The sequence below is a fragment of the Aristolochia californica genome, unplaced genomic scaffold (assembly GCF_029961685.1).
Source record: "Aristolochia californica isolate CCGP_79_NKW_82.1479 unplaced genomic scaffold, dmAriCali1.0.hap1 SCAF_155, whole genome shotgun sequence".
Classification (NCBI taxonomy): Eukaryota; Viridiplantae; Streptophyta; class Magnoliopsida; order Piperales; family Aristolochiaceae; genus Aristolochia; species Aristolochia californica.
In genome coordinates, this window is record NW_027181832.1 from 3,104 (window position 1) to 17,500 (window position 14,397).

The window sequence follows — 14,397 nt, forward strand, 5'->3', positions numbered from 1 at the left end:
CCAATCCACCTACTCGGCTTCTTGTATTTAAAGCTATTCGTGTACCTACTCCAATGAGACTATTGTTCCGTACCATTATGGACGAAGATCCGGGTAAAATATGCACTTCTTCGGGAATGAAAAAAAAGCGATCTACTTTCATTTGGTATTTCGGCCTAAATTCTTTTGCTCCTCGATATTCAATCAAATCTTCTTTTTTTAGGATGAAATCCACCTCTATGGTACCATATTTAGTAATTCCTGAATTGCTTCTTCTGTATTGGGGATCGTCGAAATAAGCAAGAATACTATTTTTACGTAAAATACCAGTTATGAGTATTTCAATCGAGATACCAGAACAGGACATTAGTTCTTTCTCTCGTTCTTGATCATATTGGAATGGGAGTATGAATCTATTTCTTCGCCTCTTCCCCAATAAATCAGAATTCTCGTAGAGAATGGCAGGGTATATGAAATTCCAATGACCATTGGATATGATTCGATCTGGTCTTGAATAATCAAAACCCCTATCTACTTTTTTACCGAAAGGACCCGAACTAAACAATTTGTGTCTCACTCGATCATTAGTCACTGAGAGGCCAGAAATATATCTCTGTTCGACAGGAAGAGAATGAACATTCATTTGATCTTGATCCCTGTGGGGGGAAAAAGGCACTATATTAGATCTGCACGGATCCCCCGATAATATCCATAAATGGCTTGTTTTTGGTAAGAGATGAACATTACCATATGTATATTCAGGTGCATGGTACACGTCGGTACTCCAGTGGATTTCTCCCTCTGAATCAGAATAAATATGTTTTCGAACTCTTTCTTTAAAATTCAAAGTGGATGTTCCAGCGCGAATCTCGGCGATCACTTGTTCTGATTCCACATATTGACCATTTTGAACTAAAAGAAAACTTTTTGGTGGAATATTCACACTATGAATAATGCCTTGACTCTCAATAGTGACATACAGGTCTATATAACATAGAAAAGCAGGATGCCCATGACGTGTACGTGTTGGATGAACCAAATCCTCATTTAATTTAATTTTTCCATTAAAAGGAGCTCGTACCTGTTCTGCAGTACCACCTGTGAATACTCCACCAGTATGAAAAGTTCTTAATGTTAGTTGAGTCCCGGGTTCACCAATTGATTGACCCGCAATGATACCCACTGCTTCCCCTAATTCAACCAGGTCACCATGAGTGGGACTTCGACCATAACATAATCGACAGATCCAAGATGTACTACGGCAAGTGAAGGGAGTTCGAATATATATTGGTTGTGCCTGAAAAGTTATGAAGCGATTGACAAGTCCAATCCCGATATCTTGATTTCGAGCGGCGATACACCGTAGACCCATATATATATCGTCTGCTAATACACGACCAATTAATGTTTGGATCATAATTTTTTCCGTCATCCCATTTCGGGGACTCACGGAAATACCTCGGATAGTGCCACAATCCGTTCTACGTACAACAATGTGTTGAACTACTTCAACAAGTCTACGCGTGAGGTATCCAGCATCTGATGTTCGTACAGCAGTATCCACAACTCCTTTGCGGGCCCCATAGCAGGAAATGATATATTCCGTTAAAGAAAGTCCTTCGCGTAAATTGCTTTGAATGGGTAAATCAATCATTTGTCCTTGGGGATCCGACATTAATCCCCTCATACCTACTAATTGGTGTACCTGAGATGCATTTCCTCTAGCTCCCGAAAAGGACATTATATGGACTGGATTAGAAGGATCAGTCATCCTAAAATTAAGATGCATTTCCTGTCTCAAATATTCACTTGTAGCATACCATATCTCAATGGATTGACGTAATTTTTCTACCGCGTGTACATTCCCATAATGATGGTGCTTTTCTAAAATAAAACTTTGTTGTTCAGCATCTTGGACTAGCCATCCTTTAGAAGGTATTGTTAAAAGATCATCAATTCCTAATGAAATGGATGTAGCGGTGGCTTGCCGGAAACCCAGAGTCTTTACTTGATCCAGTATATGTGATGTATATGCCATCCCGAAGTGATCTATTAATCTGCTAATAAGTCGTTTCATGACAGTTCCATCTATCACTTTATTGTGAAAGACCAGATCGGGCCGTTCCGCCATAAGTACCTCCGTATTCCGCTGAGTGGGATTCGCCAATGGGGTTGAGTCAGTGATTCGAAGACTTCCTTTCCTCGATCTTGATTCACGTAGAAATTAAGGAATTAGGATACCGGTTGAACCAGGGAGGCTCGCCCGGATATCACATAATTACTTAGCTTAGGCACCGTATGAGTAGGCCCGGCAAAACCCTTGTATGGCTTCTTCTATTTCTCTATAAAAAGAAATATGACCAACTGTGGTTCGAATGTATATACAAAGGATTTCTTTTTTGACACTTTTCACTATTAAATAGTGTCCATAAATCTCATGATAGGTTCCCGAGGATTCATATTGAACTTCTCTAGGAAGTTCTCTTGAGGCAATGACACGTTGATCTAGTCGCCACCGGAGCCACAAAGGGCTATCTAAATTGATTCGTTTCTGACGATAAGCTCCAAGTGCATCATAGGAACTACAAAAATAAGGTTCTTTCCCTTTCGTATACTTATAGTTATTATCGCCAACTATTTTATTTTTATAGTGTCCGCGATTCCATGGATTATACCTATTTGCACAAATACCTCGACGATTCCCGATTGTTAATATATAGAGTCCCATAAGCATATCTTGCGTTGGTATGGAAATGGGATCCCCAATAGCTGGAGACAAGAGATTCATATGAGAAAACATAAGTAAATGAGCCTCCGCTTGAGCTTCCAAAGATAAAGGTACATGAACAGCCATTTGATCCCCATCAAAGTCTGCATTGAATCCCTTACGAACTAATGGATGTAAACAAATAGCACGTCCTTCCACTAAAATAGGCTGGAACGCCTGTATGCCTAATCTATGCAGGGTGGGTGCTCTATTCAGCAATACGGGATGCCCCTGCATAACTTCTTGAAGTATTTCCCATACAATTGGTTCTTTTTCCCTAATTTTACTTTTAGCAATCCCTATGTTGGAAGCAAGATGTTGTCTGATTAAACCACGAATTAAAAATGTCTGGAAAAGCTCTATTGCTATTTCTCGAGGCAATCCACACCGATGTAATGAAAGCGAAGGGCCCACAACAATGACGGAACGACCCGAATAATCGACTCGTTTACCAAGTAAAGTCTCGCGAAATCTCCCCTCTTTGCCTTCAATTACATCTGAAAACGATTTGTAAACTTTATTATGACCGTCCCTCATTGGTTGTCCGCGGATCCCATTATCAAGAAGTGTATCCACGGCTTCTTGTACCAATTTCTCCTGACACATTACTAATTCCCCTGGTGTGGATCTACTTGTTGTTAATGGATCAGTAAGAGTATTGTTCCGATAGATAACTCTTCGATAGAGTTCATTAATATCCGAGCTCATTAGTTTACCCCCATCTATCTGAATAATGGGTCTCAACTCGGGAGGAAGAACTGGTAATAAGCACAAAACCATCCACTCTGGTTCCACGTTTGTTCGGATAAAATGCTTAGCTAATTCTATGCGTCTAACCAAAAAATCCTTTCTTCTTCCAATTTTTCTATCTTCCCATTCATTCCCGGTGGAACCCTCTTCCCCTAATTCCTTCCATTCTGCCAATGAATGATCTGTAATAATTCGCAAATCCAGATCGGCTAATTGTTCTCTGATAGCACTCGCTCCAGTAGAGATTTCTCGATTTCGAAATGTATCGAAGCCTTGGGTAGTAAAAAAAAGTGGGATGCTGTATTTCCAGGATTGGATTTCATATTCGAATGAACCTCGTAATCGTAAGAAAGTGGGTTTTTTAGCAACGGGCCTAGCAAAAGAAAAATTGGGATAGGTTCCTATGAATTCCCCCCTTAAAAATCGGACGTGAAGGTTTCCTCTCATCCGGCTCAAGTAGTTACATCAAATAAAGAAAGGGGTTCTTTTTTTCCAATTCCCATTTTGTTCTAGAAAGCCCCATAAAGATTTACTCCTTACTCAAGTTCACAGCGAGGACCAACCAATATCTCATTATTCATTCTTACTTTTACTTTATGAATTAGTTATTCAATTCAATTACGACAGAAAGGAAATGAGAAATTTTTGAGTAGTCTACTTCCCTTCGAATGAGAAATTCCTTTTATTTTAATAATTCAAATAAAAATTCGAATATCTTCGAACTCACTCATCTCATAAGGGATTTACTTGTCTATGCATCGTTTCATTCGATCTTTTAGGTCCCTACTTCACCTCGATGGTTATGCTATGATATCCTTTGAAGCATATATGCGATGGATAAACTCCTGTAACCATGCCATATTTGTTTACTTGAATGGAATCTCTTTCGAAAACAAATGGAATGGCTAATTCCACGAAAGAAGTTTTTTTTTTCACGAGGTATAACTAGCAATTCCGATTTATCTATTATGGAATCGACCATGGATCAATTCCCTTTTCTATTTGGAAGTATTTAATACACCCATAATTCTGAGCTTCATGTTCCTCCTCCAAAGAGACATGTCAGAGTCGGGGGCATCCCAATCGGATTGAATGGGGTGACAGTTTCTCATTCCGAATCTGTAAAATCAAGATTTCGATCAAATCACACATCGCAGTATACTAGGCCTTCTAATTCCTTAAGGGGTTTATCTAAAAAATTCGCGATATAACTGGGAAGACGTTTCAAATACCACACATGAGTCACTGGGCATGCCAGTTTGATGTATCCCATTTGATATCTTCGTACCTGAGAATCAACAAATTCGACTCCGCATTGTTCACAAAATTTTGGGTCTTCTTTTTCATCTCCGATCACTCGATAATTTCCACAAGCACAAATTCCACTTTTAATAGGTCCAAAGATTCTTTCACAAAACAATCCATCTTTTTCCGGTTTATTGGTTTTGTAATGAAAAGTATAGGGTTTTGTCACCTCTCCAACTATTTCTCCATTAGGTAGGATTTTGGTGGCCCACGTACTTATTTGTTGGGGAGAAACCGATCCAATTCGAAGTTGTTGATGTTTATACCGATCGATCATAGAAGAAAAATTCGGATTCATTCCGATCAAGCTTCCTTCCTATGAATCTGGAAGTTCTTCTCAGATACAAGGAAATGATTCAGTTCCAGAGCCAAAGACCGTAGTTCTCGAACGAGTAATCGAAAAGATTCGGGAGCATCCTCCGGGTTAGGTATTGTTCCTCCAATAATCATAGTACCAAGTACTTCCTGGCGAGCTCTAATATGATCGGATTTATAAGTAAGCATCTCTTGTAAAATATGCGCAACACCAAATCCCTCTAGAGCCCAAACTTCCATTTCTCCTACTCGTTGTCCCCCTTGCTTGGCCCTCCCTCTAAGGGGTTGTTGTGTAACAAGTGCATAATGTCCACTGGAGCGCCCATGGATTTTATCATCAACTTGATGAATTAATTTCAGGATATAGGGTTTTCCTATTATAACAGGTTGTTCAAAAGGATCTCCTGTTCTTCCATCAAATATTCTGCTTTTTCCTGGATACTCGGGTTCAAAGACCCATGGATTTGCTGTTTGCTTTCTGGCTTCATATAATTCAGAAAACACTAATTTTCTCGAAGCTTCTTGCTCATATCTTTCATCAAAGGGTGCTATTCTATAATGTCTGTCCAGCAAGTTCCCCGCTAACCCGAGAGAGCATTCAAATATCTGTCCCACATTCATTCGCGAAGGTACTCCTAATGGGTTGAAGACCATATCCACTGGTGTTCCATCTTGCAAATAAGGCATATCTTGTCTAGGCAAAATTTTCGAAATGATACCTTTATTCCCATGCCTTCCAGCTACTTTATCACCTACTTTGATTTCACGTTTCTGTGAAATATATACACGAATAATTTCTGGATTATAACTGGACTTTTTTTTTTTCTGGATCCATCTCACATCAATAACCCGGCCCCTTCCCCCTATAGGTAATTTTAGACAAGTTTCCTTTGCAGTGGATACCTGAATGCCAAGTATGGCTCGTAATAATCTATCTTCTGGAGCATACGATGATTCTTTCGCCGCCTGAGGCGTTAATTTACCTACTAAAATATCACCTGTTTCTACCCAAGATCCCAGCATCACAATTCCGTTTCTGTCTAAATTGCGGAGTAAATGAGCTTCCAAATGGGGTATTTCCCTAGTGATTCTTTCAGGACCTTGGCTTGTCACATGAGTCTGAATTTCATATTTCCGGATGTGAAAAGAAGTATAAATATCGGCATATACCAAACGCTCACTAATGAGTACCGCGTCTTCAAAATTGTAGCCTTCCCATGGCATATAAGCTACTAATACATTTTTTCCCAAAGCGAGTTCACCGCCAACAGTAGCCGCACCACCCGCTAAAATTTGTCCCTTTTTAATGCATTTACCCCGCGTAGCCTGAGGTTTTTGATGCATACAAGTGTTTTTGTTGGAACGTTGATACATAACTAATGGAATGCTTATAGTGTCTCCATTACCTGATAAAATGATCTTGTCAGTATCGGTATAAATAATCTTTCCCTCGCATTCGGCTATAGCAGAAACCCCCGAATCTAGAGCCGCTTGGCGTTCCAACCCAGTTCCAACAATACACTTCTCGGACCGAGAAAGCGGAACTGCTTGGCGCTGCATATTAGAACTCATTAAAGCCCGATTCGCATCATTATGCTCAATAAAAGGAATGAGGGAAGCTCCAATAGAAAAATATTGGAAGGGAAAAATGCTTCGAAGATGAATCTGTTCCCATGCAATAGTCAGGAATTCTTGACGGTATCGAACTGGAACAACCTGTTCTTCTTGAATATCCTGGTTCAAGGCCAAAGAATTTCCTGTCGCTACCATATAGTATTCATCTATACTTGGTGCTAAATAAACCACCAGTACCTCTTTAGATCTCTCAGATATCTCATAAAATGGACTCTCTATAGACCCCCAATAACCAATCCTCGCATGAATAGCTAAGGACCCAATAAGTCCAACATTGATCCCTTCGGACGTGTCAATTGGACAAATACGTCCATAATGACTAGGGTGGATATCCCGTATCCGAAAACTAGCAGTTCGACCAGTTAATCCTCCAGGACCCAAATAACTCAATTTTCGCCCATGAACTATTTGTGTCAATGGATTCGTTCGATCCAAAACTTGAGATAAAGGGTGTAATCCAAAAAAGGATTCATAAGTAGTTGTTAATGGAGTTGAAGTTACCAAATTCTGAGGAGTCGGTATTAATTTATACCTGATTGCTCCACATATAGTTCCTCGAACCACATTTTCTAAACGAACCAGAGCCAAACCCAATTGATCCTGTAACAGATCTGCTACAGAACGAATACGTTTATTTTTCAAGTGATTCATATCGTCAAGTGTGCCCATTCCAAATTTCATTCCGATCAAATGATCCGCAGCAGCCAATATATCTCGTGGTAACAAAAATGTATTGTTCTGAGGTATATCAAGATTCAGTCTCCGGTTCATGTTTCGTCGACCAATCCTTCCTAATTCACATCTTTGTTGAAAAAATGTCTTTTGTAATTCCTTACATAAGGACTCCGAAAATACTGGATCCCCACCTACACACGCAAATTGTTGATAAAACTCCAAAATGGCATTTTCCCTTGACCCGATCTTTTTTTTTTCCTTTTCATTCAGGAAAGACAAGAAAATTTCAGGGTAGCAAGCATTATCCAGAATTTCTCTTAGATTCGACCCCATAGCTGATAGTAGAACTAGAATAGATATTTTTTGTTTCCTACTCACGCGGGCCCATATTCTTGCTTTTCTATCAATCTCTAATTCTGACCTTCCTCCCCAATCTGATATTATTGTGCCGGTATAGACAGCAATTCCGTTATGGTCCAATTCTGAACGGTAATAAATACCGGGGCTTTGCAATATTTGATTGATCACAATCCTGTATATTCCATTTACTATAGAGGTTCCCAGGGAATTCATTAGAGGAATATTTCCAATAAATACGGTTTGCTCTTGCATATCTCTACCGGGTTTCCAAATTAATCCTGCGGGTACATATAATTCAGAAGAATACGTGAGTGATTCATACACAGCATCTCTCTCTTTTATCAAGGGTTCCACCAATTGATATGTTTCCACAAATAATTGAAATTCTATTTCTTGATCTGTATCTTCAATTTTTGGAAACTTATGAAGTTCTTCGGTCAAGCCCTGATCAATGAACCTACAAAATCCTTCAAATTGTATCTGACTAAATCCAGGTATTGTAGACATTCCCTCATTTTCATCCCGGAGCATCTTAATTAAGTTTCCCATTTATTGAAAAAATCCCATTATTGGTTAAGTCTTTATCGAACCATATAGATCGATCGAGCAATGATGGAATGTATATTCTTTTTACTGAATCACATGAAATTTTATCCAATTCCATAGACCTATGAAATTGGCATAGACGGAGGAATAAAGAGAGATAATTTTCGACGGATCCAAATGGAGATGGATTAATAAAACATTCCTTGAAACAAAATTCTGCCCCTTAGCTTAGACTGATGGAGTCTTGTATAGAATATACAAATGGATCCAATTTCTACCTGTTATTATGATATTACGATAAGATTGGGTATCAGAAATAAGATTGGGTATCAGAAATAAGATTGGGTACCAGAAATAGATTCATGATTTGATCCATTCTCTATGAATGAGATAAAGACAGAATAATCCGGAACAGTATCGAGTTGGTTTTTATTTTAGCACTTAACTTATTTCATTGATTCCACCATTGTTCAAAAAAGGATTCACAGAGAAGAGGGAGCTCTTGTTAGTGTTAGTAGAATTAGTAGAATACGATTGAAGTGCGTAAAGGGCATTGTATAAGTATATCCAGATATAGCTATCTAGTTATCTGCATATCCCCTCTTTTCGGGGTGCTATATGCGAATTTCCAATTTAGATTCAACTTATTCAATAGAAAAATATTCAATGCAAAATTCAAGCACGACAATTCCCTATAAGATAAGGTGGATAGGACTAGGTATGCGTGTAACAATTTATGTTCGAGGGTTTACATATACACATATATGTTGTTATAATTGAAATTGAAAACAATTGATACTGATTAGTCGTGTATCAACTTTTTTGTTTTCTTATGTTATTAATTTAATTATTAAGGTAAGGAAAGAAAACGTTAGATCAAAATCCAAGAACTGTTCATGAATTCACAGGAAATAATTAATGGCTCCAATTTACTCTGAATTTTGGACTCTGTGCCTAGAAATATCTTTTTTCTGTTTCAATATAAAAAAAAATATTATGTTTTGAAACACTATACAATCAAGAGAACCCTGGACCCAGGGATCCCTTTTGGAAAGGGATAAAGAAACCCGTTTTAAAAATCCAACTCAAACCAAAAAAAGGTTGAGTAACCCCCCCCCCCCAAAAAAAAAAAAAAAAGAAAGAGTTAGGTCTATTTTGGATCATTTTGGCGGCATGGCCGAGTGGTAAGGCGCGGGACTGCAAATCCCTTTCTCCCCAGTTCAAATCCGGGTGTCGCCTGATCAACAAAAGAAAAGCTTCGGAATACCTTATCCTTCTATGCTAATAGAACTCACATATGCTAATAGAACTCACAAAATTCTTGCCTGACAGAAGCATGACTAGGGTTGTAGATACTGTATTTTAAGAATACAGAGGTTCTATAAAAAAAAAAGACTTGAATTTTTATCATTTGGTTATGGTTAAAATCGGGTATCAATATGAAAAAAAACCGATTTATGACTGATTACTGGTTGGTTCGGGCTATTTCTTTGTATTTGATTTATCAATCGAATCGATAGTAAAACTGAAATTGTGAGATTCAGAACTACGAAAGTCAGATACCTAAAATCGGGGTAGCCGAAGGAAAGGGGGTTCGGTTCCTAAATGTAAATCCAATCCTTGCTTCTATTCTAGGATCTGAGGGAGATTATAGGAAGCACTATCAATACTTCCTAATTACCCTACCTTACTAGGGTGGTGCCCACTGACTGAGTCTTGAATTAAATTGGGTAGGTTGGTGGGGAATCAAATTGGGAGTTGCGGAAAGGGCTAAGGATAGTTTGTATTTTGTATCCAGACTCACGAGAATCCCTGAGTACTTACTCAGGTATCCAATCAATATTGGATTGGATGGGTAATCAACTCTTAACTATAACTATTATAGTTATAGAATAACTAACTATTCTATATCTATATTATAGAATATAGAATCTAATTTTCTAATAAAAGTTGAAAAATACTTCTCCGTTTTTTGTAACACCCTGCCAAGAACGTAATGGGGTGTCCCCCGATTGTTTCACAGAAAGAAACAGAGACAGTAAGACTTGGGGGGTAGATAGAGGTATGTGATAGATAGTTAAGATAGTTATCTTTTACATCTTTATGGTATATATATATATTCTATTTATATTCCATTTTTTTTTCTTATGCTTATGAAAGCTAACAAAACAAACAATGGGTCTTACTATTCCTACATCTTTCATTAGTAACATTCCTTTAAGATCTCCAAGGGTAGTTGTATATCTTGCTTTTGCTTACTGCTTTCCGATTCGACCGGAGATCCTTGTAATTAGAGTATAGGAACTCTTGTATTCATTGGATTGGTTCATCAATAGCGTTAGAGCAAAATGCCATTTTGACTCTGCACCATTGATTCCACTATTATTAGTGATTAATAATGGAATAATTCCTTCATATTCATAGAGATCGGGGAGATAATTTACATGGATATAGTAAGTCTCGCTTGGGCTGCTTTAATGGTGGTCTTTACGTTTTCCCTTTCACTCGTAGTATGGGGAAGAAGTGGACTCTAGGGGTACTACTAATTAAGTTGAGTAATCAAATTGGATCAATGGTGCTTATGTTTAATGGACCGTTCCGCGAAGCGTTTTAAGATAATCCATTTCAAAAATTCTAGGGTAATCCAGTAATATATGAACAATGATCTTTCGATCAATATTTGAATGATTTGATTCTGATGTTGTTCGTATTTCGAAACTCAAAGGAATGCGCATGATAGGAAATTTTTCCAGCCGAACTCTTCCTATTCCTAAATATAATATTCGATTTCGATGAACCCGCTCTTACCATAATTATGGATATTACAATGAGGAGCAACCAACCCCTATTTTTTTATTTGTTTTTCCCTCTTGACTGTTCAAAGAGGAAGTACTGCTACTATTACGTGGATACGTACTTTCTACTGGAGATGCCATAGACGTAGTGGTTGTTCAAAGGGGTACTACGCATAATAAGATCTTGCGTCGGGTGATCCGTGCTCACTTAAGTTTTATACTTCTAGGAATCCTATTTATGCTTTATTGACTCACCTCATGTCATGGCTCAAGCATGAAAAATGGGTGGTGTTTACTACTTATACTTATTTTTCAAATCCGAAGAAGTGACTATAGAACTCCGTGGGGTATCTGTTAACGGCCCAATCAATTACTTCATTTATATGGATAGATATTGTATCTAGTCTATATCAAACCCATCCATTTTTTGAATTTATACAATACAACTTTATACATGCAATACAATATTTTTACAATATAATAATAGATAGTGTGGTAGAAAGAACTATATGAACCTTTCTACTACACCATCTATTATACTGTTGATTCCAGTTCTCTAATTTCATTTAAGACTTGGAATTGGAATCCCTTTTATTTCGTCAATCATTGATAAGAGCTAATAAGTCAAGTTTAATTCTAATCATTTTGACTGACTGTTTTTACGTAGATGATAAGTAAAAAAGCAGTAGGAACTAAAATGAACAGCGCAGTCGCAATAAATGCGAGAATATTGACTTCCATAATCTCATCGTTTTTTTTTGCTTCGCAATAACTCGGGATCTAATCCCATAGAAAAAAAAAAATAAAAATAAAAAGATTTCTCCTGTAAATTCAATGGGTGCATCCTGATGGTTGATACTGAATCGGATCAATATTCAATATTATATTATGAATATGAATAACAATATCTGATCTATTAAATCGATTCATCGTCGAGAATTGAATAGTATAACATAGGAAGATCTTTTATCCATACCGAATCAAAAATGGGATTCCTGATCTAATCAAGAATCCCATTGAATTTCTCATCTTTTTTTTTTTCATTCTTTAGTTTCTAAAATCTATCATCTTCTTTATAAGAATCATCCGACGAGGTATCATCTGACCTGTGTTCTGTTGCCGGCCTTCCATTGGTAACAGACCTAAACAGTAGGAGTGAAATGGAAAGGGGGAGGAGTTAAGCTCGAAGCGAAGTTTTCGTAATGATCTAATCCTCCTGGAAGGCAGAGAAATGTGATAAAGGTATGGGTATGGGATGGGTCTCGATATAAAAAAAAAGATCTAATATTCCGACAAATTCTTTCTTTATTGATTTTTCTCCTTCTTCGATGAAACCCTAAAATAAAAATATATATTATATAAAGATAAAGAAAATAAAGAAAAAAAAAATGATTCATTCCCCCTGTGGAAAAGAAACAAAAGGGACGGATCATTGTTTGATCCTTTACTTTATATTAAAAGTAAGGACCCTCTTTTTCCTTGGATTGGGACTGAAAGCTAAATTCAGCATGCAATTTGAATAAGAATAAGATAGATAGATTGTTTTTAATTACTTTACTAATTGAGATTGCACAAAATCGTATCTCGAAAACACGAAAACAAAAGGGAGTAGGTTTAATAGTACTCTGCTGCCCGAGTAACTATGTTACTAAGTTAGTTAATTGTGTATCGTAGAATAAACGAGTACAATTTGTATATGTACTCCCTGGAAACGTATGGGTACTCTGTACCCTATTCCATTTCATGGATCAGAAGCAATTGAAAAAGTCAAACCAGTGGGTCTCTCTTGGAATCCCCAGTATGGCGATACCTACGACTACGTATGCCTCTCCCCCAGCAATCGGTACTAGTTCAAATAATTGAAATTCCCGTCTTTGTCCGATGAGAAATTCGAAACGAAAAACAAAATAAAAAAAAATTAAGGATCCCCGCAGGAAATTCAATCCTGTCCCGGGCCCCCTCCTCACAGAAAATGGGAAGATGAATTGATGGATTCATCGGATCCGAGGTCGGGACTGACGGGGCTCGAACCCGCAGCTTCCGCCTTGACAGGGCGGTGCTCTGACCGATTGAACTACAATCCCAGGGTGAGGTATACAGCATGCATATATGTATTCTTATGCTTTCATTCGTTTCGTTTCTATTTACGAGAAATATTCTCGTGTTGTAAAAGAAACACGACTGATATACTGATATCCACATGGATACGGACTAGAGTAAGAATGACACAGATTACTGGTAATCCTACTAATATATTGAGAATCTATTTTTCAATGGAAAAAGGACTCTTTTTTTCTTTACTACCTTTGCAACAAATTGGGAATCTAGATCTTTAGACAGATCAGAAGATGTGAGAAATTGGAAAGAAACCAAGGGGTATTGTAGAAAAAATGGACCCTTTATCCCTATATATTTTATTCCCATATATCCTTAGAATACTTTTAGAATTTTAGAATATATGGGGCATTCTAAATATCTAAATAATGGGCATTTCTGGAGGACAAATTTGGTTATCATGGATCGGCGAATTAGTGGGCCGAGCTGGATTTGAACCAGCGTAGACATATCGCCAACGAATTTACAGTCCGTCCCCATTAACCGCTCGGGCATCGACCCAGGAAGAACAAATTCTGGGCTTATTGATAATCCATGATCAACTTCCTTTCGTAGTACCCTACCCCCAGGGGAAGTCGAATCCCCGCTGCCTCCTTGAAAGAGAGATGTCCTGAACCACTAGACGATAGGGGCATACCTGCCCGATCGCCATCATACTATGTTCATAGTATGAGCAGTTTTTTGGAATTGTCAATATAATGTAATGTATAATTATAATGGGATGACTAGATCCGAAAAATCTTTCCTGCTTCTACGATTCCATAGAATTTTTGATTTTAATTCATGAAATGAACCATCCCGTCCTATATCCTATATATATATAACGAAGTATGGGATCCCCTCAGGAAATGATTTGTTCGACAGACAGAAAAGGTAAGTCAAACCTTTCTTCCATTTTGACTCATCGACTCACTCATCGTTAAGATGGGATATAACCTATCTTTATCTCACACTAATACTAAGCCAGGAAATTAAAAAACGATAGAATGCTTTTTTTGATCGATTCAAAAAGATGATGTAGAACTGGTAAATCAGGGAAGGGATTCGCTGAAATATTTTGAATCGATGTCAGATTCGTACATGTATCAATCAAGTGAATCTCATCTGGATGGGTCAATAAAAGCAAAGCAATTAGTATAGGCCCGGCCCTGAAAG

General features: G+C 37.7%; 2 non-coding genes across 2 annotated transcripts; one reads left to right on the forward strand and one right to left on the reverse strand.

Annotated features, from left to right (window-relative positions):
- The first annotated feature begins 9,499 nt into the window (after nucleotides 1-9,499).
- TRNAC-GCA (transfer RNA cysteine (anticodon GCA)) lies at nucleotides 9,500-9,571 on the forward strand. The gene has a single exon. It is a non-coding gene; the product is annotated as a tRNA-Cys (tRNA).
- A 3,566-nt stretch (nucleotides 9,572-13,137) lies between these two features.
- TRNAD-GUC (transfer RNA aspartic acid (anticodon GUC)) lies at nucleotides 13,138-13,211 on the reverse strand. The gene has a single exon. It is a non-coding gene; the product is annotated as a tRNA-Asp (tRNA).
- Between the last annotated feature and the right edge of the window lie 1,186 nt (nucleotides 13,212-14,397).